Source organism: Macaca fascicularis, chromosome X, assembly GCF_037993035.2.
Source record: "Macaca fascicularis isolate 582-1 chromosome X, T2T-MFA8v1.1".
Taxonomy (NCBI): Eukaryota; Metazoa; Chordata; class Mammalia; order Primates; family Cercopithecidae; genus Macaca; species Macaca fascicularis.
In genome coordinates, this window is record NC_088395.1 from 138012433 (window position 1) to 138039208 (window position 26776).

General features: G+C 41.1%; 1 protein-coding gene across 38 annotated transcripts in view; it reads right to left on the minus strand.

Moving 5' to 3' along the window:
• The window catches only part of LOC102128946 (small ribosomal subunit protein uS15-like), a 127039-nt gene that overhangs the window by 60283 nt on the left and 39980 nt on the right, over positions 1-26776 (minus strand). For 15 of the 38 annotated variants that reach the window (XR_012429938.1, XR_012429937.1, XM_074029407.1 and 12 more), the window contains 4 exons: positions 24152-24290; positions 22333-22485; positions 8871-9018; positions 7101-7253 (listed from right to left, as the gene is read on the minus strand). The gene's annotated coding sequence lies outside the window, so the exon portion shown is untranslated. Of the gene's footprint in view, positions 1-7100; positions 7254-8870; positions 9019-10739; positions 10858-22332; positions 22486-24151; positions 24291-26776 lie in introns of all 38 variants that reach the window. The other 23 variants (XM_074029411.1, XM_074029409.1, XM_065538436.2 and 20 more) reach the window with 7 other exon arrangements.

The following is a 26776-nucleotide window of genomic DNA, read 5'->3' on the forward strand; positions in this document are numbered from 1 at the left end:
AGAGGCAATCTCCTGATGGTCCACATGTTAATATTAAAAGTGTGAATTGAATGCAGGCCCCAGGGAGAAGCAGCTTCTTGGGCATGCATATTAAGAGAAAAGATGGCGAAATATGACATTCCAGGTGCATGCCACCAGGAAAAAGGAAAAAAGCCTCAGATGGGCATGTGTATAACTCCCTGAACACACTGCACAGTGCTCAATTCCAAACGGTAAGGAGAGCACTGCGCATGCGGAAAGCTCACCCTAAAGGAAGAATCATGGGAAAGTGGCGAGCCTATAAGGTCCCAGGATCAAGGTTAAAAGGTCTTTTTGTTCTCTTGGCCATTCAGGCACCCACTTGGATCTCTTCTGAGCGTTCTTTCTTTCCTTTCTTTCCTGTTCTAAAGCCTGTTAAATAAATTTCCAATCCTGCTCTGAATTTTGCCTCAGTCTCTTTTTCTGCTTTATGCCCCTCAGTTGAGTTTTTTCTTCTGAGGAGGCAAGGACTGAAGTTCCTCTGAACCTATATGGACATGCTGCCTGTTACTCGGGGTAACTTGGTTCTCTGCCACCACTAACAAAGTGAGATCATGGGTAATGCTACCTCCAACAGACAAGCACTTTTAAAATGTGGATTGATTTTCAATCCTTTTCACTCCTTTTGGTTCCCATCCCTTTATGTGTAACAACTACACTAAGAAAGTAAATAAATAAAAAATTTAAAAACAGGAACGACCTAGCACGGTTGCTTAAGGCTGTAATCCAGCACATTGGGGAGTCAAGACGAGCTGATCACATGAAGTCAGGAGTTTGAGACCAGCCTGGCTCACATGGTGAAACGCCGTCTCTACTAAAAATACAAAAATTAGCCGAACATGGTGGATCCCACCTGTAGTCTCAGCTGTTCAGGCGGCTGAGACAAGAGAATCCCTTCAACCTGGGAGACAGAGGATGCAGTGAGCTGAGATCGTGCCACCGCACTCCAGGCTGGGTGACAGAGCAAGACTCCATCTAAAAAAACAAAACCAAAAAACAACTCTACTAGAAGATGTGAAACTTTAGGTCCTTTCAGTCTCTAGACAGCTAGATGCCCTTGAGACTATCAGAAAACATACTGGCTCCTGCTTTATCACACCTGGAACAGGCCTGTGTTTGGTGTTCTCATACTGCTGCAACAAAGGACCATGATATGGTAATACTGCCTGAAAGCTTGCTAACTATTGCTCCAAGGGGCAGAACATATCACACACATCCATCCCCCCACACACAGCATCTAATGTCTCAGGAAATGCCTGAAGAATATGTGATGCATGGGAACATGCTGTGTTCTGGTATTAAATGTTGAGACCATGAGATGAAACTGAGTAATCTCTACAGGAAATGAACATAGGGACTATGAGGATCAAGCCATGTGGAGCATATATGGCAGGGAGTAATGACTGCTCTCTGGTCCTCACTCTATGACTTAAACCAAATTTTTTCCTACAATGCAACCCGTGATTCTAGAACATGAAGAACTCTCTGGTTGTCCGAGAGGGGAACCAGGTCAAAGATCACCAGGATTTTTAAACTGTTTGCCAAAGATCTTCTCCAAGTTTCAGATATATTTTTTCCTTATTGTACCTTTATCCACCCAATTTATCACCTGAAGGAGACAATTTAATGCCATGAAACTTGCTGGACCTGTAACAGTGTGATGTAAATCATACCCAGATAGACTCAGCGAGGAGTATATTTTAATTTCTGAAAGAACAAGATTCCTGAGGAGCATGGGTGGTTTAGGCCTCATTTGTGTTCAGGTGGAAAGAAAATAGCAAAAATTCAACAGTAAGACCAGGTTGCACTAAACTGGACAAATCTCCTGGTGGCCATGTTTGGTGGCGCCTTTGTCTCTGGGTGGCGTTTTTTCGGGCAGAAAAGGCGGGAGAAGAGGGCCCCTAGACAGAGCTTTCATGAAAACGTGAATCACTACTGCCACCGTGAGGAAATCGTTTAAACACAGAATCCGCCATTACAGCGTCCTTCCCTGGAAGCCTCACTGTGGTGGAAGATCTGATCTATGCCGAGGTGGAAGAGGATTGGGCTCCAGGCTACGTCTTCTTGGCTTCTCTTCTAAGGTCTTAAGAGAGGCCTGGACATTGGTGGTATCTTGGTGTAGAACCTGGAGAGTGAGGGGCTTGGATTGAAGCAGCAGTTGCCAGGCAGTCCTGGCACAGGAAGTTCCGGGGCAGGGCCTGCTTTCCCCAACTTGCGGGCAGGACAGCAGGAACCCACCCAAACACACATGCAGGCTCTTGTGGGCATCTGTCTCCTGTTCCTGCCCCTTGGAGCAAGAGTTGGCAGGCTTTCACATGCTGGCATCTTGCTACGGGTCTTTGGGTCTCTGGTAGCATCAGTACCACGCACAAGGAGCATGGTTTTACCAAGGGACATTCACAGTATTTACTTTCCTTCACTCTCCAGGTTCTATACCAAGACACTGCCAATGTCCAGTCTTTGTGTGTGTGTGTGTGTGTGTGTGTGTGTGTGTGTGTGTGTGTGAGATGGAGTCTCGCTGTGTGGCCCAGGCTAGAGTGCAATGGCGAGATCTCGGCTCACTGCAACCTCCCCTTCCCAGGTTCAAGCGATTCTCAGCTTCCTGAGTAGCTGGGATTACAGGCGCCTGCCACCACATCCGGCTAATTTTTGTATTTTTAGTAGATATGGGGTTTTACCATGCTGGCCAGGATGGTCTCGAACTCCTGACCTCAGGCGATCTGCCCACCTCGGCCTCCAAAAGTGTGGTCTTAGAGGAGAAGGCAAGGATGAGCAGCATGGAGCTCAACTCTCTTCCCTCTCCCCACAGGCCAGACCTTCCCCAACAGGTGGAAGGATTGTCCTCAGGGGAAGGACATTGACATGGCTTAGGCATAGGGCGTAGGGTGTCGTTAAACTAAGTTCTCACAGAGGCAGTAGTGCTCTAGATGTGTCAACAGGTGTCTTGGAGTCCTCTTCTCCCGCCCTTCTTGTCTGAAAAAACACCACCCAGAGACAAAGGCACAAGGAAACATTGCTTCCTTGCTTTTTGCCCAGTTTGGAGTCATCAGGTCTTACTGTGGCACTTTTGCTTTTGTTTTCCATCTGAAATCAAACCAAGGCCTAAACCACCCACCCTCATCAGAAATCTTATTTGTTCAGAAATTTAAAATCCTCTTTACCTAGTCTATATGATTATGATTTACCTCAGATTTATAGGTCCAGTACTTTCCATGGCATCAAACTGTCTCCCTCCGGGGATAAATTTGGGGATGAAGGCACAAGCATAAAATTGCTTGAGTCTCCCAGACCAGCAGGATTTACAAATCCTGGTGGTCTCTGTTCTGGCCCCCCTTCCAGACAACCAGGGAGTTCTTCATGTTTTAGCTCATGTGTTGCATTGTAAGCAACAATTTGGCATAGAGGAGGGACCAGATAGCTGTCATTACTGCATGCCATAAATGCTCCACATAGCATGATACTCATACTACATATGTTCAATTCCTATCAAGGTTATTCAAAGTTTCATCTCCTGGTCTCGCCATTTAACATAAAAACTCAGCATGTTCCCATTACACTACATATTCTTCAAGTATTTCCTGAGGGTATGTCTGTTTGTGTGTATGTGTGCGTGTGTATTTTATAATTTGTCTTTTAGATATAAGTCTTACAGTATTCTCCCACTAGTTAATTAAAGAATAATGCTTGACCAAGAGTGAGAACAATCAATGTACTGATAAAGATGAAAAGCACTACAATACAATTTGTCAAGGCAATAAATAAATAAATTTGGATTTTTCCATGCATATATATACATACATATATATATATATATATACACACACACACATACACACTTTATTTTTTCTTTTTTGAGACCAAAACTCTATCACCCAGGCTGGAGTGAAATGGCTCATTGTAACCTCCAGGTTCAAGTGATTCTCCTGCCTCAGCCTCCTGAGTAGCTGGGGTTACAAGTGCACGCCACCAGGCCTGGTTACCTGTTTTTGGATTGTTTTTTTTTTTTTTTGAGACAGAATCTCACTCTGTTGCCCAAGCTGGAGTGCAGTGGTGTGATCTCTGCTCACTGCAACCTCTGCCTCCCGGGTTCAAGTGATTCTCCTTCCTCAGCCTCCTGAGTAGCTGGGACTAAAAGCGCATGCCACTCGCCTGGCTAATTTTTGTGTTTTTAGTAGAGACAGGGTTTCACTGTGTTAACCAAGATGGTCTTGATCTCCTGACTTCGTGATGCGCCCACCTAGGCCTCCCAAAGTGCTGGGATTACAGGCGTGAGCCACCGTGACCAGCCCCAATTGTTTTGTATTTTTAGTAGACACGGATTTCGACATGTTGGCCAGGCTGTTCTCGAACTCCTCCCCGCAAGTGATCCAATCACCTTGGCCTCCCAAAGTGCTGGGATTGCTTGTGTGAGCTACCACGCCTGGCTATACATACATTCCTAATTTCATATAAATAACAAATCTGTATTGAAATTGGATCACACTCTACATTGTGGTTTGCAGCAGATCAAGTATGTATTTTAACAAAGCTTTCAGGAGGATGAATTCATTTGAATATCATAAATGGTAAGCGTTGTTTTCAACATCGCAAGCCTTCAGTGTAAATGAAGGTAAATCTGAAAAATATACACTCAGAAACATTCCTTTAGAAATATAGACACTATTCATTTTTTGTTTAAATTTTTACAGATGCATCACAATGCTCATATTGGTTCTCTAGAATACATACATGACTGTATGTTTGGTTTAAGGTTATGACATGTTAGAAGTAGAGTAAAATACACTGGGCGCGGTGGCTCATGCCTGTAATCCCAGCACTTTGGGAGGCCGAGGCGGGCGGATCACCAGGTCGGGAGATTGAGACCATCCTGGCTAACACGGTGAAACCCCATCTCTACTAAAAATACAAAAAATTAGCCGGGCATGGAGATGGGCACCTGTAGTCCCAGCTACTCAGAAGGCTGAGGCAGGAGAATGCTGTGAACCCGGGAAATGGAGCTTGCAGTGAGCCGAGATTGTGCCACTGCACTCCAGCCTGGGTGACAGAGCGAGACTCTGTCCCTCCCCTCACCCCCCCACCCCCCCCAAAAAAAAAGTAGAGTAAAATACACTTTACTTTGCTATTTATCTTATGGTGTGGTAGGTTCAATCCTCAAGGTTCAACAATTTGCTTTTCTCCCTAAATCAGAGGCAGGGAATGGCTGTTTATGAGGACACAGAGAATGCAATTAAGATTTTGTGAGAGCTAAAGGGACTACCTGGTGCAGATGAATGACATGTATCCAACCTAAATGGGAATGATAGGCTCATTGCCCCACCGCACTATCTTCCATTTCAGAAGAAACCATTCAACCTCCTTGTCACTACCACTGTGATTCAGCTAGGTGTGATTTCCATTCCAGGCTTCCATCCACTGCCCAGGCACATAGCCTCTATTAAACATAGTTAGCAAGGAGTGAATAAAAGATCACTTAGCCTAAAGAATTCTAGGTTTGGGTACATCAGCATTTCTACCTTCAGATATGAGATACTGTCCCACAGGTATCTGTATTCTTCTGAGAAAATGGTCAGGTCAAACTATTCCTCCATAGGAGGTAGTTTAGCAGTTGTCTAACTCTACTTTAGGTGAAATACTCTGGGGAGGTAAGATATCAAGGGTCACGGAGAAATGCTTCCCAGAGAGTCTCCAAGACACTTGTGCATGCCAATAGCATCTACGTATGCAGATCATCACTCAATTAGACACAGTGAAAGATGTCAAAAAAGCCAGGCTACCCTAGAATGCCTTACCCTGGAATGCCTGCCTGAATCCTCAGAGGCCAGGAGAGGTCCTACCTGAACAAGCTCTTGAAGCACTGTAATGTCACAGTGCAGAACCAGACTAACATTAATTCCTTTCATTAAGAATTCAGATACTAAGATAATAAACTCTGAGGAAGAATGTCATGAGGATCAAGTCACCCATACACTTTTAGTCACCCTTATTGATTCTTCAATTATGAGTCATAGAGTATCTGGAGGTCTCCATACCAAAGGTTGGATATCTTCATTAGGAAATGGATTTGAAGCTGCTAGAGAAAATACTAGCTTGGATGCAGTACATAATGATTTGCTCAGGCCTAAACAATGCCATACCTCTCAAGGACATCGAACAGGAAAGAGCCACCTATCTGCCCTCCTTGAGAGAACTGAGATGACATCGGGGTCCCATTATGACAAAAGACTTTCTCCTGAACTTATAAAGTCACAGAAGCTGCTGGCTTGTGCGCTCAGATAATTGCTTAGGCCTTCCATCACATTCTTGGCCTTCATCCACTTTAGCAAATCGGCTCTCCTAAAAGATGATCTGGCCCTCATAGGCATGTTAATGTATCCTCACTCCTCTACAGAGGTCCCTCTAGTTGTAGGCAACGGTGTTTAGAATTTTTGTGTATTGAGGACCATGTGAATGACACTGGCTTCAGATAGATGGTCCCTGGAACTGGCCTGTCCATTGCAACCTAACAATGCTGCTGTAAATGTCACAGCCCCATAACACAGGGACAACCAGATTGCCTAAAACTCCCAACGGCATATTCATGACATAAATGCCCCAAGGGTCTGCATTTGGCTGTGTCATCTTCTAATCTTGTCCCCACTATGAGGAAACTGAGGCCCTGTCCTCTGTTTCCTGTACTAGGACTTCCTGGAAGCAGTTGGCTTAGTCCTGGTCTCTCACTCAGCAGGTACTTCACTAAGACTTTGCATTTGTCCATTGCTTCTGCCAGGCCTCAGAGAAAAGGGTAGGAATGTCAACTTGTCTTGGGCGACTTTTCCTTCCGCTGCTGCTAGGGCTTACAGGGAGAAAACGTTCACGGCTTTGGATGTTATGGAACTATTTCCGCACGATGGCAGTATTGTGCGAGAAAAGCCAGCTAATTTTGTTCCAGTCGCTCCTCTCCCGCCCATCACGTTTCAAAAAAAAAGGCCAAGAAGAGACAAAGATACCAGAAACTATGGTTACCTAACATTTTGCTACATTTGCGTAAAGGTATTCCACTTTTGGCATTTATTGGATATTAAACTGAGGTGTCATCCACTCACCCTCATCGAGCATCTCCTCTTTTCAAGAATTCAGTTTCTGCTCAACCAAGTCTTCCCATTTCTACTCTTCTTCACTCAGCATTGTGTCTGCAGTGTTCTATTATGATATCAAATTGCCTTGTAGTATTGGGGACCAACCTCAGGGATCCATGTCTAAAGAGAAAGAAAAAAAAAGATGTTGACATTTAAGGTCTTGGAGGAGAGCAAATCTAGGCACCAGGCCATGTGTTTCTTCTCCTGACTCCCTATCCAGGTTGCCTGGGAGTTTTACTCCATGTTCAGACCTAGTCAGTAGGCCTTGTATGTTGAGAGGGAGGCTGCTATTTAGTGGGGCTCTAACATAAGAGTCCAGATAACTCTCAAGCTTGACAGACACATACAACCCTACTTGCATGTACACAAATACAGGAATGACTATAAATGCTAATCAGATAGATCCCAGGAATTTGTTTTACGGTTTCATTATATAACATTGTAACACAAACATTTTCCTGGTTCATTAAACTGCAACGGCTTACAACTATGTCCTATGAGTTTACTGTGTATGTGTGTTACTGTTTATCAGTTAGGAATCAGTCCTATATTTTCACATTAGTAACAAAGAGGTGGGATTTGCAAAGAAGTTAAAAAGATGTGGTGATCAAGAGAAAAGCAATGCCATACAACTGTGTATTAAACACTGAAGGCTGGGTGCGGTGGCTCACGCCTGTAATCCCAGTACTTTGGGAGGCCGAGGCAGGTGGATCACTTGAGGTCAGGAGTTCGAGACCAGCCTGGCCAACGTGGCGAAACCTCGCCTTTACTGAAAATATAAAACTTAGCTGGGCGTGGTGTCACATGCCTATAATCTCAGCTACTTGGGAGGCTGAAACAGTAGAATGGCTTGAAAAGACTTTCTCCTGTACTTATAAAGTCACAGAAGCTGCTGGCTTGTGCGCTCAGATAATTGCTTAGTCCTTTCATTACATTCTTGGCCTTCATCCACTTTCGCAAATCGGCTCTCCTAAAAGATGATCTGGCCCACACAGGCATGTCAATGTATCCTCACTGCTCTACAGTGATCCCTCTAGCTATAGGCAGTGGTGTTTATAATTTTAGTGTATTGAGGACCGTGTGAGTGACATTGGATGGCTCCTGGAATTGGCCTGTTATTGCCATCCAACACTGCTGCTATAAATGTCACAGCCCCACAACACAAGGACAACCAGGTTGCCTAAAGCTCCCAAGGGCATATTCTTAACATAAACGCCCCAAGGGTCTGTACTTGGCTGTATCATTTTCTGGCCTTGTCCCCACTATGAGGAAACTGAGCCCTGTCCTCTACTTCCTGTGCCAAAACTTCCTGGAAGCAGCTGGCTCAGTCCTGGTCTCTCATTCAGCAGATACTTCACGGAGACTTTGCATTTGTTCATTGCTTCTGCCAGGCCTCAGAGAAAAGGGTAGGAAGATCAAATTGTGTCTCAGGCCTGTTCAGCTTCCACTGGCTTTTCCTTCCTCAACTGCCAGGGCTCACATGGAGGAAATGCTCAGGGCTTTGGATGCTATGAAACTCTCTCCGCATGATGGCAGTATGGTATGGAAAAAGCCAACTGACTTTGCTCTAGGTGCTATTCTCCCGCCCATCACATTTCAAAAAAAGGCCAAGAAGAGACAAAGCCACCAGAAACTAGAACTACTGAGCAGTTTGCTCAATTTGTGTAAACTTATTCCACTCTTAGCATTTTGTTTTTGTTTTCCATTGGATATTACACCGGGGTGTAATCCACTCACTCTCATCAAGCATCTCCTCTTTTCAAGAACTCAGTATCTGCACAACCAATCTTCTCATTTCTACTCTTCTTCACTCAGCATTGTATCTGCTGTGTTTTCTTATATCAAATTGTCTTGTAGTATTGGGGCAGACCTCAGGAATCCATGCCTAAGGAAACAACAAACAAATGTTGACACCTAAGGTCTTGGAGAAGAGCAAATCTAGGCACCAGGCCATGTGTTTCTTTTTTTTTTTTTTTTTTTTTTTTTGAGACGTTGTCTCAATCTGTGGCCCAGGCTGGAGTGCAGTGGCGCGATCTCGGCTCACTGCAAGCTTCGCCTCCCAGGTTCACGCCATTCTCCTGCCTCAGCCTCCTGAGTATCTGGGACCACAGGCGCCCGCCACCACGCCCAGTTTTTTTGTTTTTGTTTTGTATTTTTAGTAGAGACGGGGTTTCACCGCGTTAGCCAGGAAGGTCTGGATCTCCTGACCTCATGATCTGCCCGCCTCGGCCTCCCAAAGTGCTAGGATTACAGGCATGAGCCACTGTGCCTGCCCAGGCCATGTGGTTCTTGTCCTGACTCCCTACCCAGGTTCCCTAGGAGTTCTATTTCATGTTCTGATGTAAGCATTGGGCCTTATATGTTGAGTGGGAGGCTGCCATTTAGTGGAGCTCTGAGATAAGGGACCAGATAGCTCTCAAGCTTGAGAGAGACACAGAACCCGACTTGAATGGACACAAACACAGGAATGACTATAAATTTCAGTCAGATGAATCACAGGATTTTGTCTCATGTTTCATTATTTAACATTGGAACACAAACATTTTCCTGTGTCTTTAAATGGCCATGGCTTAAGACTGTGCCCTATAACTTTGCTGTGTATATGTGTTACTGTTTTCCAGTTAGGATTCAGTCCTATATTTTCTCATTAGTAACAACAAAAAGGTGGAATTTGCAAAGAAGTAAAAACAAAAAACAAAACAAAACAAAAAACCCATGTGCTGATCAAGAGAAAAGCAGTCTTATAAAACTGTATATTAAACACTGACACCCTTTTCCATATTTATTCCTTTTTTCAATATGTAGGTAAAAAGTTCTATATATAGTCAACACAATGAATTTACATTTAAATTGGATTTAGCTATACACTGTATTTTAGTATGAATATTCCATAGTATGAATGAAGATTTTCATTCTAAAATTTGATTTCTGACAGGTTTTTGACATTGCCATATAAAATTTGCAATTTCTGGATTTTGGACAATAAAATATTTGCAAAGAACTGTGTGATTGGACTAGTCATTAAGAATTAAGATCTCACCTTGCTCTTTTTAATCTACAAAATCTATTTATACATATATAAACATATATAAATGTATATATTTTACATAGTTATGCCTCTGAAAATTAGGATTTTAAAATTATTCCTGAATTTTTATCTCTAATTCTTACTTTCAAATTTTATCTTTAAAATCTCAAAAGAAAGAAAACAAAATTCAATAAATGATAACTGAAATAGGCACGTCTCATATTCAGTCACTTAGATGTGAACCCCAGGAAAACTTTAAGATGGATGTGTTCACACCATTCACATGCAGCTATAATGTTTCATTAATGTCTGTGGATTAAAGATATGAATTTGTGGGCCAAAAATACCATATTCAAACGCACACTCAGTATAACACTGACCATAATTTAAAATATATGGCATTGGCCGGAGTGGTGGCTCACAACTCTAATCCCAGCACTCTGGGAGGCTGAGGCAGGAGGATCTCTTGAGCCTGAGAGTTCAAGACCAATTTATCAATTAGCAATTTAGGCAATTTAGCAAGTCCCTGTCTCTACCAAAAAAAAAAAAAAAAAAAAGTCAGGCATGGTGGCATGTACCTGTAGTCCCAGCTACTCAGGAAGTGGAGGTGAAAGGATCACCTGAGTCCAGGAGGTTGAGGCTGCATTGAGCCATGATCATGCCACTGCACTCCAGCCTGGGGAATACAGTCTGATCCTGTGTAAAAAAACATGTATATGGTATTTAAACATTTATATATGCATATGAACAGATATGAATATACACAGAGTCCTGCACACATTTTACTTTCAATATAACTGGATTCATACTATTTGAAATTTTGTCCAAAATCCTCAGCATCACCTTATAATCTTTGAATATATCTATATCAATCTATACTTTTGAGTGCCTGAACTTTTTTATATTTTACTTATTTATAAAATATAACTTTTTAATATTTTATTTATAAGAATTATAAGCAGAAAACATATGGTAGGTCAAACCTAGTGAGAAGACATAATCACTTTTAAAATATTTGGGCTACGTATTATGATCTGTTCCTTTGCATATATAATATGTACATTTATAAACTAATGTTCAAATTCCTCCATAGTATAATTGTTAAAACAAGTTTTCTTCACTGATAACTTGAGTACTTTTCAAATATAATTATTTATTCTTGGAAATAATGATAGTTTAAAAATACTGGCACTTTTTTAAACTGTTCATATAATTCACATAACATATAATTAACCATTAAAATGTGTGAAATTCAGTGGCATTGAGTACATTCACAATGCAGTGCAAGTACTACCTCTATGTAGTGGCAAATCATTTTCATCACCACAAAAGAAAACCCTGGACCCACGAAGCAGTCATTCCCCATTCCACTCTATGCCGAGCCCCTGGCAAACACTCATCTGCTTTCCTTCACTACTGATCATCACAATAAGTAGCCTTTTTTGTCTTTCTTCTTTCACTTAGCATGTTTTCAAATTTCATCCATGTTGTAATACATGTCAGTACTTCATTTCTTTTTGTAGCTGAATAATATCCATATGTATATATCACATTTTGTTTATCCATTCATCAAGTGATTGATGTTTGCTTGTGTTCACCTTTTGGGTATTGTTAATAAATATATACAGTGAGTATATACATGTACTTGTTTGAGTATTTGTTTTCAATTGTTTGCGGAGTATACTTAGGAGTAGAGTTGCTAGGTCATACGATTATTTCTATGTTTAAATTTTTGAAGTACTGATAAACTGTTTTCCATAGCAGATTCGCAATTTAGCATTCCCACCTTCACTGCAGAAGGGTTCCAATTTCTCCGCCTCGCCACCCATATTTGTTCTTTTTAAGTAATATCCATTCTAGTGGGTGTTAAGTGGCATCATGAAGTGGTTCTGATTTACATTTCTGAAAACACCAATAATGGAAGCATCTTTTCATGTAATTGTTGATCATTTGTATATCTTCTTTGGAGAATTGTATATTTAAGACCTTTGCTTATTCTTTAAATTGACGCATCATCATTGTACATATTTATGGGGTACACATGATATTTTGATGCACACATAAAATGTGTGATAACCAAAAAAAGACAACTGCGATACTTATCCCCTACTGCATTTATTATTTGTGTTCGGGCACATTTCAAATGTGTTTTATCTATTTGGAAATAGCCATTAAATAATTGTTAACTATAGGCATCCTAACTGTGCTATTGAACACTAGAACTTACTTCTTCTGTCTAAATGTATTTTTGTAGTCATTAACCCACCTCTCTTCATTCCCTTCCCTTCCTAACTTCTGGTATCCATCATTCTACTCTATACATTCCATGAGATGGATTCCTTTAGCTCCTACATAAGAGTGAGGACATGTGATAATTTGTCTTTCTGTATCTGGCTTATTTCACTTAATATAGTGTCCTAAAGTCCCATTCATGTTGCTGCAGATGACAGAATTCTATTCTTTTTTCTGGCTCAAATCAATAATCTTCCATTTTATATGTATGCCACAGTTTCTTAACCCATTCATCCATCAATGAACACTTAGGTTGATTCCATATCTTGACTACTGTGAATAATGCTGCAATATACATGAGAATGCATATAAACATGAGAATGCAATGTATATATACTTATATTTGATGTACTGATTTCCTTTCTTTTGGATATATACCCAAAAGTGGGATTGCTACATCATATGGTAATTCTATTTTCAGTATTTTTGGGAAACTCCATCCTGTGTCTCACAGAGGCTGTACTAATATACATTGCAGGTAACATTATACAAGCTTTCCTCTTTCTCTGCTTCCTAGCCAACATCTGTTACTCTCTGTCTTTTTTGTAAGAGACATTTGAACTGGGGTAACACGGTATCCCATTGTAGTTTTGATTTGCATTTCCCTGATGATTAGTGACGTTGAGCACTTTTAGATGTATCCATCAGCCCTTTGTGTGTCTTTCCTTCAGAAATGTCTATTCAGATCATTTGCACATATGTAAATCAGATATATTTGGTTTTTTTTCTATTGAGCTGAGTTTTTTTAAGTTTGCAAAGATATTCTCTCTTACTGTAGGTTGTCTCCTCACTTTATTGTTTTCTTTGCTATGCAGAAGTTTTACTCTCATTTGTCCATTTTTGCTTTGATTACCAGTGCTTTTTGAGGTCTCTTAAAAAAAAATCATTGCCCAAAATGATGTCTTAAAGCATTTCCGCAGTCTCTTCTAGTAATTTCATATTTTCGGGTCTTTTCTTAAATTTGTTGAGCCTTGTTCTGTGGCCTAACACATGCTCTGTACTGGAGAGTGTTCCATGTGCTGACTGATGACAAGAATGTATATTCTACAGCAGTCGAATGAAATACTTTGTAAATGTCAGTTAAGTTCATTTGGTGTAGAGTACAGTTTACTTCCAATGTTTCTTTGTCTAGATAAGCTGTCCATTACTGAAAGTGGGGTACTGAAGTCTCCCACTATTGTTGTACACCAGTCTATCTCTCCGTTTAGATCTCCAAATGTTTGCCTTATATATTTGTGTGTTCCAGTGTTGGGTACATACATATTTTAAATTATTCTATCCTCTTGCTGAATTGGCATCTTCTTCTTTTTTTTTTTTTTTTTTTTTTTTGAGATGGAGTCTCGATCTGTCGTCCAGGCTGGAGTGCAGTGGCGTGATCTTGGCTCACTGCAAGCTCTGCCTCCCGGGTTCACGCCATTCTCCTGTCTCAGCCTCCAGAGCTGCTGGGACTACAGGCGCCCGCCACCTCGCCCGGCTAAGTTTTGTATTTTTAGTAGAGACGGGGTTTCACCATGTTAGCCAGGAAGGTCTCGATCTCCTGACCTCGTGATCTGCCCGCCTCGGCCTCCCAAAGTGCTGGAATTACAGGCGTTAGCCACCGCACCCGGCTGGCATCTTCACTGTTACACAGTGACCTTCTTTGTCTCTCTTTACAGTTTTTGACTTTATTTTATATAAGACCAGCCTTTCTTGTTCTTTTTCCATTCCTGTTCATTTTCATGTTGCTGCTGATGTTCCTCTCTGGTTTGAGATCTTTGCCTGAGTAAAAGAAGAGTCCCCTAAATTTAATGTACTGGGGTTGCTAGTTTCAACTCCACTTTCAGTCTCAGACTACCCCCCTCAGGGATTTTTCTTCCTACAGGCAGTCAGGATGCCTCCTAGGGATTGAGGCAAGAATAGCATTCCTGCAAGGGACACCAAAATGGAAGAGAAGCTAGCTCTCTGTCTTGATCTCACATTTTACAGAGCAAACTGTGAATCAAGGGATACTTTTCTTTTCTTTTTTTTTTTCTTCCTTTTTTTTTGGGGGGGTGGCTGGGGGACAGAGTCTCACTCTGTCACCCAGGCTGGAGTGCAGTGGTGCAATCTGGGCTCACTGCAAGATCAGCCTCCCAGGTTCAAGTAATTCTCCTGTCTCAGCTTCCTGAGTTGCTGGGATTATAGCCGCACACCACCACGCCTGGCTAATTTTTGTATTTTTAGTAGAGACGGGGTTTCACCATATTGGTCAGGCTGGTCTCAAACTCCTGAACTCAGGTGATCCACCTGCCTCGGCCTCCCAAAGTGCTGGGATTACAGGTGTGAGCCACTGTGCCTGGCAGCATTTTTTATATAATCATCATATTTGTGAAGAGAAATAATTTCCATTTTTTCTTTTCAACTGAGATACGTTTTATATATCTTCATTGACTGATGACTCCGGCTAGATTTTAAGTATAATGTTTAAGACAAGTGGCAACAGTGGGTGTTTTTCTCCTGTTCATGATTTTAGGAGCAAAGTTTTCCGTCTTTCCCTCTTGACTATATTATTAGCTGTAGGTTTTAATAAATGCCCCATATATCGCGCTGAGAAAATGATCTTCTAATTATACATTATTGATTGTTTTGAGTTGCTTTTCTGGAGAGATGGACTAACAGAAAGTGTCTACTGCACCATTTTCACTGATGTCACTTTTGTCACCTGTTTTTGAATTTGTAGAAACACTCATCCTTCTTCATAATGTGCCTGACAGAATAGTCATATACGAAAAAGTAGTTACAAGTAGTTAGATAGACAATGAGCAGGGCAGGAAAGGGCTCTCCCCCACCCAGTAGGAATGTCACATGATGGTTCGGCAGTGATCATATTGCCCCTCTAAAATTGATAATTTGGTAGCCTGGGAGAGACAATCTCTTGATGATCCACACCTGTTAATATTAAGCATGTGAATTGAATGCAGGCCCCAGGGAGAAGCAGCTTCTTGGGCATGCGTGTTAAGAGAAAAAAATGGCAAAATGTGATGTTCCGGGTACATGCCACCAGAAAAAAGAAAAAAGCCTCACATGGGCATGTGTATAACTCCCTGAACACACTGCACAGTGCTCAATTCCAAACGGTAAGGAGAGCACTGCGCATGCAGAAAGCTCACCCTAAAGCAAGAATCATGGGAAAGAGGTGAGCCTAAAAGGTCCCAGGGTCAAGGTTAAAAGGTCTTTTTGTTCTCTTGGCCAGTCAGGCACCCACTTGGATCTCTTCCAAGGGTTCTTTCTTTCCTTTCTTTCCTGTTCTAAAGCCTGTTAAATAAACTTTCACTCCTGCTCTGAATTTTGCCTCAGTCTCATTTTTTGCTTTATGCCCCTCAGTCGAGTTCTTTCTTCTGAGGTGACAGGACTGAAGTTCCTCTGGACCCATATGGACATGCCGCCTGTTACTCGGGGTAACTTGGTTCTCTGCCACCACTAACAAAGTGAGATCATGGGTAATGCTACCTCCAACAGACAAGCACTTTTAAAATGTGGATTGATTTTCAATCCTTTTCACTCCTTTTGGTTCCCATCTCTTTATGTGTAACGACTCCACTAAATAAATAAATAAATAGAATGACCGGGCACAGTGGCTTATGCCTGCAATCCAGCATATTGGAAGGCCGAGACGGGCTGATCATCTGAGGTCAGGAGTTCGAGACCAGCCTGGCCCACATGGTGAAACCCCGTCTCTACCAAAAGTACAAAAATTAGCCGAACATGGTGGAGCCTGCCTTTAGTCCCAGTTGTTCGGGAGGCTGAGACAAGAGATTCCCTCAACCTGGGAGACAGAGGATGCAGTGAGCTGAGATCGTGCCACCGCACGCCAGGCTGGGAGAAAGAGCAAGACTCCATCTAAAAAAACAAAACCAAAAAACAACTCTACTAGAAGATGTGAAACTTTAGGTCCTTTCAGTCTCTAGACTAGATGCCTTTGAGACTATCAGAAAACATACTGGCTCCTGCTTTATCACACCTGGAACAGGCCTGTCTTTGGTGTTCTCAGACTGCTGTAACAAAGGACCATGATACGGTAATACTGCCTGAAAGCCTGCTAACTCTTGCTCCAAGGGACAGGACATAACACACACACCCATCCCCGCCACACACAGCATCTAATGTCTCAGGAAATGCCTGAAGAATATGTAATGCATGGAAACATGTTGTGTTCTGGTGTTAAATGTTGAGACCATGAGATGAAACTGAGTAATCTCGATAGGAACTGAACATAGGGACTATGAGGATCACGCCATGTGGAGCATATATGGCAGGGAGTAATGACTGCTATCTGATCCTTACTCTATGGCTCATGCCGAATTGTTGACTATAAACAACACATGAGGCTAGAACATGAAGAACCCCCAGTTTTCTGGGAGGGGAGCCAGGTCAAAGACCACCAGGATTTGTAAATTGTTTGCCAAAGGTCTCTTCCAAGTTTCAAATAACGTTTTCCTTATTGCACTTTTATCCACCAAGTTTATCACCTGAAGGAGACAATTCGATGCTATGGAACTTTCTGGACTGTAACTGTGTAGTAAATCCTATCCAGATAGACACAGTGAGGAGTATATTTAATTTCTGAAAGAACAGGATTCCTGAGGAGCATGGGAGGGTCAGGCCTCATTTTGTTTTCAGATGGACAGAAAGAAAGTAAAAATTTAACCGTAAGACAAGGTTGCACCAAACTGGACAAATCTCCATGCATCCAGATTTAGTGGCGCCTTTGTCTCTGAGTGGCGTTTTTTCAGACATAAAAGGCGGGAGAAGAGCGCTCCAAAATAGGGCTTCAGTGAAAATGTGAAGCACTACTGCCACCGTGAGGAAGTTGTTTAAAAACAGACTCCGCCATTACGCACTCCTTCCCAGGATGTCGCGCTGTGGGGGAAGGTCTGATCTGGGCCGAGGTGGAAAAGGACTGGGCTCCAGACTAGGTCTTGTTGCCTTCTCCTCTAAGGTCTTAAGAGAGGCTGGGACATTGACGGTAATTTGGTGTAGAAACTGGAGAGTGAGGGGCTTGAAGTGAGGCAGCGGCTGCCAGGCTGTCCTGGCACAGGAAGTCCGGGGCGGGACCTCGGTTCATCCTGGTGTGGGCAGGACAGCAGGAACTCACTCAAAGACGAATTCTGGCTCTTGTGGGCATCTGTCTCCTGTTACTGCCCCTTAGAGCAAGAGTTGGCTGGCTTTCCCATGTTGTCATCTTGCTACAGGTCTTTGGGTCTCTTGTGGCATCAGTATCCGCGCACAATGGACAGGGCTCTTCCGAGGGAAATTTACAGAATGTGCTCTTCTTCACTCTCCAGGTTCTATACCAAGACACTGCCAAAGTCCACATCTCTTTTAAGGCGTTAGACGAGAAGGCAAGGAGGATCAGTATGGGGCCCAGGCCTCTTCCACGTCCCCACAGATAAGACCTTCTCCAACAGGTAGTCCTCAGGGGAAGAACTTTGTTGTGGCTTAGGGTGTCTTTAAACTACCACCGCACGATGGCAGTAGTGCACTAGATGTGCCAAGATGTGTCTTGGATCCCTCTTCTCCCGCCTTCCCTGTCTGAAAAAACGCCACCCAGATACAAAGGCACAAGGAAATATGGCTGCCTTGCTTTTTGCTGAGTTTGGAGCCATCTGGTCTTACTCTGGCACTTTTGTTTTCCATCTTAAATCAAACCAAGGCCTAAACCACCCACCCTCATCGGGAATCTTACTCCTTCAGAAACTTAAAATCCTCCTAACCTAGTCTATATGATTATTACTTACCTCAGACTTATAGGTCCAGTAGTCTACATGGCATCAAACTGTCTCTTCAGGGAATAAATTTGGGAATGAAGGGACAAGGATAAAATCGCTTGAACCTCAGAGATCTTCTCTAGCAAACAAGTTACAGACCTTGGTGGTCTCTGACCTGGCCCCTCTCCCCGACAACCAGGAAGTTCTTCATCTTCTAGCTTATGTGTTGCATTGTAGGCAACAATTTGGCAAGAATCATAGAGGAGGAACCAGAAAGCTGTCATTACTGCATGCCATATGTGCTCCACATGGCATGATACTCATACTACACATGTTCAGTTCCTGTCTAGGTTACTCAGAGTTTCAGCTCATGGTCTCATCATTTAACATCAAAACACGGCATGGTCCCATGACACTACATATTCTTCAGGCATTTCCTGAGACTTTAAGTGGTGTGTGTGTTTGTGTGTGTCTTTTTTAATAATTTGTATTTTAGATATAAGTCTTACAGTATTCTCCTATTAGTTAATTAAAGAATAATGCTTGACAAAGATTGAGAAAAATCAATGTGCTAATAAAGATGAAAAGCACTACCATACAATTTGTCAAGGCAAAAAATAACCATGTGGATTATTTCCATATATATGGAAATATATATAAATATATATATAAATATATGAAAAATATATAAATATATATTTTTATATACTTTATACATAAATATATATTTTTAAATATAAATATATAAATTATATTAAATAATGGATTTTTATATGATTATATATAAATATATATTTTTATATAACATATATAAATATATAAAAATATAGATATAAATAAATATATACGTGTATATATATACACGCTTTTTTTCTTTGGGGGGACCAAAACTTTCTCTGTCACCCAGGCTACAGTACAATGGCGCAATCTCGGCTCACTGTAACCTCCAAGTTCAAGCGAATCTCCTGCCTCAGTCTCCTTAGTAGCTGGGATTACAAGCACAGGCCACCAGGCCTGGTTAATTATTTTGTATTTTTAGTAGACATGGGGTTTCGCCATATTGGCCAGGCTGGTCTCAAACTCCTGACCTCGAGGCATCCAAACACCTTAGCCTCCCAAAGTCCTGGGATTACAAGTGTGACCCACTGTACCCGGCTATATATACATTCCTAATTTCATGCAAATAATAAATCTGTATTGAAATTGGGTTACACTCTACATTGTGGTTTGAAGCAGATCAAGTATGTATTTTAACAAAGCTTTCAAGAGCATTAATTCATTTAAATATCGTCAATACTAAACGTTGTTTTCAACATTTCAAGTCTTCAGTGTAAATGAAGGAAAATCTGAAAAATATATGCTCAAAAACATTCCTTTAGAAAAGCAGACACTATTTATTTATTTATTTTTGAGACGGAGTTTTGCTCTTTTTGCCCAGGCTGGAGTGCAACGGCCTGATCTCGGCTCACCGCAACTTCTGCCTCCCAGGTTCAAGCGATTCTACTGCCTTAGCCTCCCAAGTAGCTGGGATTACAGGCATGCACCACCAGGCCTGGCTAAATTTGTAGTTTTGTTAGAGATGGGGTTTCTCCATGTTGGTCAGGCTGGTCTTGAACTCCCGACCTCAGGTGATCCGCCCACCTCGGCCTCCCAAAGTGCTGAGATTGCAGGCGTGAGCCACCGCACCTGGCCAATTTTTTGTTTAAATTATTACAGATACATCACAATGTGCATACTGGCTCTATAGAATACATACTTGACTATATGTTTGGTTTAAGTTTCTGACATGTTAGAAGTAGAGTAACATATACTTTACTTTATCACTTATCTTACGGTGTGGTAGGTTTAATCCTCAAGGTTCTATAATTTTTCTTTTCTCCCTAAATTAGAGGCAGGGAATGGTTATTTATGAAGACACAGAGAATAAAATTAAGATTTTGTGATGGGCCAGGCGCGGTGGCTCACGCCTGTAATCCCAGCACTTTGCGAGGCCAAGGCAGGTGGATCACGAGGTCAGGAGTTGGAGACCAGCCTGGCCAATATGGTGAAACCCCGTCTCTACTAAAAATACAAAAATTTACTGTTTGTGGTGGTGCACGCCTGTAGTCCCAGTTGCTTGGGAGGCAGAGGCAGGAGAATTGGTTGAACTCAGGAGGCGGAGGTTGCAGTGAGCCGAGATCATGCCACTGCACCACAGCCTGGGCAACAGAAGGCAACTCGGCCTTAAAAAAAAAAAAAAAAAGAAAGAAATTGTGAGGGATAAAGGGACTACCTGGTACAGATGAATGACATGTATCCAACCTAAATGGGAATGAGAGGCTCATTGCCCCTCCACACTACCTTTCATTGCAGAATAAACCAATCAATCTCCTTGTCACTGCCACTGGTAGTTGGCTAGCTGTGATTTCCTTTCCAGGCTTCCATCCACTGCCCAGGCACATAGCCACTTTATTAAAGATAGCTAGCAAGGGGTGAATAAAAGATCACTTAGCCTAAAGAATTCTAGGTTTGGCACCACCAGCATTTCTACCTTCAGATATGAGACACTGTCCCATAGGTAGGTCTGTATTCTTCCATGAAAATGGTCGGATCAAACTATTCCTCCATAGGAGGGAGGCAGTTTAGCAGATGTCTAAGTTTACTTTAGGTGAAATACTCCGGGGAGGTAAGATACCCTTTTTGTCCTTTCCAGGAACAGGGATCATGGGGAAATTGTTTCCCCTAGAGTCTCCAGGACATTCATGCATGCCAATATCATCTATGTCTGCAGATCATTACTCAACTCAACAAAACCAGCTAGAGTGAGAGCTAGACACAGTGAAAGATGTCAAAAAAGCCAGGCTACCCTAGAATGCCTTACCCTGGAATGCCTGCCTGAATCCTCAGAGGCCAGGAGAGGTCCTACCTGAACAAGCTCTTGAAGCACTGTAATGTCACAGTGCAGAACCAGACTAACATTAATTCCTTTCATTAAGAATTCAGATACTAAGATAATAAACTCTGAGGAAGAATGTCATGAGGATCAAGTCACCCATACACTTTTAGTCACCCTTATTGATTCTTCAATTATGAGTCATAGAGTATCTGGAGGTCTCCATACCAAAGGTTGGATATCTTCATTAGGAAATGGATTTGAAGCTGCTAGAGAAAATACTAGCTTGGATGCAGTACATAATGATTTGCTCAGGCCTAAACAATGCCATACCTCTCAAGGACATCGAACAGGAAAGAGCCACCTATCTGCCCTCCTTGAGAGAACTGAGATGACATCGGGGTCCCATTATGACAAAAGACTTTCTCCTGAACTTATAAAGTCACAGAAGCTGCTGGCTTGTGCGCTCAGATAATTGCTTAGGCCTTCCATCACATTCTTGGCCTTCATCCACTTTAGCAAATCGGCTCTCCTAAAAGATGATCTGGCCCTCATAGGCATGTTAATGTATCCTCACTCCTCTACAGAGGTCCCTCTAGTTGTAGGCAACGGTGTTTAGAATTTTTGTGTATTGAGGACCATGTGAATGACACTGGCTTCAGATAGATGGTCCCTGGAACTGGCCTGTCCATTGCAACCTAACAATGCTGCTGTAAATGTCACAGCCCCATAACACAGGGACAACCAGATTGCCTAAAACTCCCAACGGCATATTCATGACATAAATGCCCCAAGGGTCTGCATTTGGCTGTGTCATCTTCTAATCTTGTCCCCACTATGAGGAAACTGAGGCCCTGTCCTCTGTTTCCTGTACTAGGACTTCCTGGAAGCAGTTGGCTTAGTCCTGGTCTCTCACTCAGCAGATACTTCACTAAGACTTTGCATTTGTCCATTGCTTCTGCCAGGCCTCAGAGAAAAGGGTAGGAATGTCAACTTGTCTTGGGCGACTTTTCCTTCCGCTGCTGCTAGGGCTTACAGGGAGAAAACGTTCACGGCTTTGGATGTTATGGAACTATTTCCGCACGATGGCAGTATTGTGCGAGAAAAGCCAGCTAATTTTGTTCCAGTCGCTCCTCTCCCGCCCATCACGTTTCAAAAAAAAAGGCCAAGAAGAGACAAAGATACCAGAAACTATGGTTACCTAACATTTTGCTACATTTGCGTAAAGGTATTCCACTTTTGGCATTTATTGGATATTAAACTGAGGTGTCATCCACTCACCCTCATCGAGCATCTCTTCCTTTCAAGAATTCAGTTTCTGCTCAACCAAGTCTTCTCATTTCTACTCCTCTTCACTCAGCATTGTGTCTGCAGTGCTCTATTATGATATCAAATTGCCTTGTAGTATTGGGGACCAACCTCAGGGATCCATGTCTAAAGAGAAAGAAAAAAAAAGATGTTGACATTTAAGGTCTTGGAGGAGAGCAAATCTAGGCACCAGGCCACGCGTTTCTTCTCCAGACTCCCTACCCAGGTTCCCTGGAAGTTTTACTCCATGTTCAGACCTAGTCAGTAGGCCTTGTATGTTGAGAGGGAGGCCGTTATTTAGTGGGGCTCTAACATAAGAGTCCAGATAACTCTCAAGCTTGACAGACACATACAACCCTACTTGCATGTACACAAATACAGGAATGACTATAAATGCTAATCAGATAGATCCCAGGAATTTGTTTTACGGTTTCATTATATAACATTGTAACACAAACATTTTCCTGGTTCATTAAACTGCAACGGCTTACAACTATGTCCTATGAGTTTACTGTGTATGTGTGTTACTGTTTATCAGTTAGGAATCAGTCCTATATTTTCACATTAGTAACAAAGAGGTGGGATTTGCAAAGAAGTTAAAAAGATGTGGTGATCAAGAGAAAAGCAATGCCATACAACTGTGTATTAAACACTGAAGGCTGGGCGCGGTGGCTCACGCCTGTAATCCCAGCACTTTGGGAGGCCGAGGCAGGTGGATCACTTGAGGTCAGGAGTTCGAGACCGGCCTGGCCAACGTGGCGAAACCTCGCCTTTACTGAAAATATAAAAATTAGCTCGTGTCACATGCCTATAATCTCAGCTACTTGGGAGGCTGAAACAGTAGAATCGCTTGAACCCAAGAGGTAGAGGTTGAAGTGAGCGAAGATCACAACATTGCACTCCCGCCTGGGCATCAAGAATGAGAATCCGTCTCAAAAAATAAAAACAAAAAACACTGATACCCTTTTTCATATTTGCTCCCACTTTCAATACATAGATAAAATTTCTGTATATAAAGTCACAATATATACAGTCAAACGCCACAATAAATTTACATCTAAATCGGATTCAGGCCAGACGCAGTGGCTCACGCCTGTATCCCAACATTTTGGGAGGCCAAGTCGGGCGGATCACTTGAGGTCAGGAGTTTGAGACCAGCAATTTCTTGATTTTAGACAATAAATTATATACAAAGGACTTTGTGATTGTACTAGTCATTAAAAAATAAGTTCTGATTGCTCTTTTTAATCTAAAAATGTGTTTATACATATATAAACACATAAATATTTACATATCATATAAATATGTATATTATACATGCTTATACCTCTGAAAATGAGGATTTTAAAATTATTCTTGAGATTTTAGCTCTAATTCTTACCTTCAAATTTTATCTTTAAAAACTCAAAAGAAGGAAAACAAAATTCAATACATGATAATTGAAATAGGCATCTCTCACATGCAGTCACTTAGATGTGAACCCTAAGAAAACTGTAAGACGGATGTATTCACACCACTCACATGCAGCTACATGGTTTCATTAATGTCTCTGTTTATATAACTGTGAATTAAAGATATGAATTTGTGGGCCAAAAATATCATATTCAAACATATACTCACTATAACACTGACCATGATTTAAAATATAAGCCATTGACTGAGTGTGGTGGCTCAAGACTGTAATCCCAACATTTTGAGAGGCTGAGGTAGGAGGATTGCTTGAGCCTGGGAGTTTGAGACCATCTCGGGCAATTAAGCGAGTCCCTGTCTCTACAAAAAATACAAAATATACCTGGGCATGGTGACATGCACCTGTGGGCCCAGCTGCACAGGAGGTGGAGGTGAGAGGATCACTGGAGCTCAGGGGAGTCGTGGCTGCTGTGAGCCATGATCACGCCACTGTACTCCAGCCTGGATGACAGGGTGAGACCCTGTGTAAAAAAAACATATATATGGCATTTTAAAATCTGTATATGCATATAAACAGATATGAATACACACACAGTCCCACACACATTTTACATTCAGTATACTTGGATTCGTGCTGTTTGAAATTTTGTACAAAATCTTCAGCATCACCTTATAATCTTTGAATATATCCATATCGATTTATACTTTTCAGTGCTTGAGTTTTTTTATATTTTACTCTAGAAGAAATTTAAGAAATTATAAGCAGAAAACATATGGTAGGTCAAACCTAGTGAGAAGAAATAATCACTTTTAAAATATCTATGCTATGTATTATTATCTCTTTCCTATGCACATATAATATGTACATTTATAAATTCATGTTCAAATTCTCCTGTAGTATAATTGTTAAAACAAGTTTTCTTCACTGATAACTTTGAGTACTTTTCAAATATAATTAGTTATTCTTGGAAATAATGATAGGTTTAAAAATATTGACACTTTTTAAAACTGTGTTGGTAAAATTCATGTAACATAAGAATAACCATTAAAATGTTCAAATTCAGTGGCATTTAGTACATTCACAATGCACTACCTCTATGTAGTAGCAAATCATTTTCATTACCACAAAAGAAAACCCTGAACTCATTAAGCAGTCATTCCCCATTCCACTCTATGCCCAACTCCTAGCAAACACTAATCTACTTTCCCTCAGTACTGATCATCACAATAAGTAGCCTTTTTTGTCTTTCTTCTTTCAGTTAGCATGTTTTCAAATTTCGTCCATGTTGTAATATATGTCAGTGCTTCATTTCTTTTTGTAGCTGAATAATATCCATATGTATATATCACATTTTGTTTATCCATTCATCAAGTGATGGATGTTTGCTTATGTTCACCTTTTGGGTATTGTTAATAAATATATACAGTGAGTATATACATGTACTTGTTTATTTGTTTTCAATCATTTGTGGTATATACTTAGGAGTAGAGTTGCTAGCTCATATGGTTCCTTCTATGTTTAAATTTTTGAAGTACTGATAAACTGCTTTTCGTAGCATTTCCACCAACACTCTAGAAGAGTTCCAATTTCTCTACCACCCAACTGATATTTGTTCTTTTTAAGTAATTCCCATTCTAGTGGGTGTTAATTGGTATCATGAGGTGGTTTTGATTTACGTTTCTGAAAAGACTAATAATGGAAGCATCTTGCATAGAACTGTTGGTTATTTGTATATCTTCTTTGGAGAATCGTATATTTAAGACCTTTGCTTATTTTTAAAATTTACACATAATTGTACATATTTATGTAGTACATATATTTTCATGCATCCATAAAATGTGTGATAACCAAAAAAGGATAACTGGGATACTCAGCACCTAATGCATTTATTATTTGTTTGTGTTGGGAACATTTCAAATGTTCTTTTAGGTATTTAAAAATAAGCATGAAATTATTGTTAACTATGGTTGCCCTAACTATGCTATTGAACACTAGAACTTACTCCTTCTGTCCAGCTGTATTTTCGTAGCCATTAACCAACCTCTCTTTATTCCCCTCCCTTCCTAACTTCTGGTACCCACCATTCTACTCTATAGTTCCATGAGATGGATTATTTTAGCTCCTGCATATGAATGAGGACATGTGATAATTTGTCTTTCTGTATCTGGCTTATTTCACTTAACATAGTGTCCTACAGTTCCATTCATGTTGCTGCAGATGACAGGATTTTATTCCTTTTTCTTAGTAATCTTCCATTTTATATGCATGCCACATTTTCTTAATCCATTCATCCATCAATGAACACTTAGGTTGACTCTATATCTTCGCTATTGTGAATAATGATGCAATGAACATGGGAATGCATATATCTCTTTGCTGTACTGATTTCCTTTCTTTTGAATATATACTCAGCAGTGGGATTGCTGCATCATATGGTAACTCTGTTTTTAGCTTTTTGGAGAAACTCCATCCTATGTCCCATAGTGGCTGTATTAATATACATTTGCAGCAACAGTATACAAGCATTCCTCTTTGCTTCCTAGCCAGCATCTACTACTTTCTGTCTTTTTAGGAAGAGCCATTTGAACTGGGGTAATATGGTATCTCACCATGGTTTTGATTTGCGTTTCCCTGACGGTTAGTGATGTTGAACATTTTTTCATATATCTGTTGGCCATTTGTGTCTTTCTTTCAGAAACGTCTATTCAGATCATTTGTCCATTTGTAAATCAGATAATTTCGTTTTTGGTTATTGAGCTGAGTTCATTTTACATTGCGATTTGTTACTCCATTGTTAGATGAATAGTTTGCTAAGATATTCTCTCTTTCTGTAGGTTGTCTCCTCACTTTACTGTTTTCTTTGCTGTGCAGAAGCTGGCTTTTCCGGTCTTATACAAAAAATCTTTGCCCAGAACAATGTCTTAAAGCATTTCTGCAATCTTTTCTTCTAGTAATTTCATATGTTCAGGTGTTTTCTTAAATTTGTTGAACCTTGTTCTGTGGCCT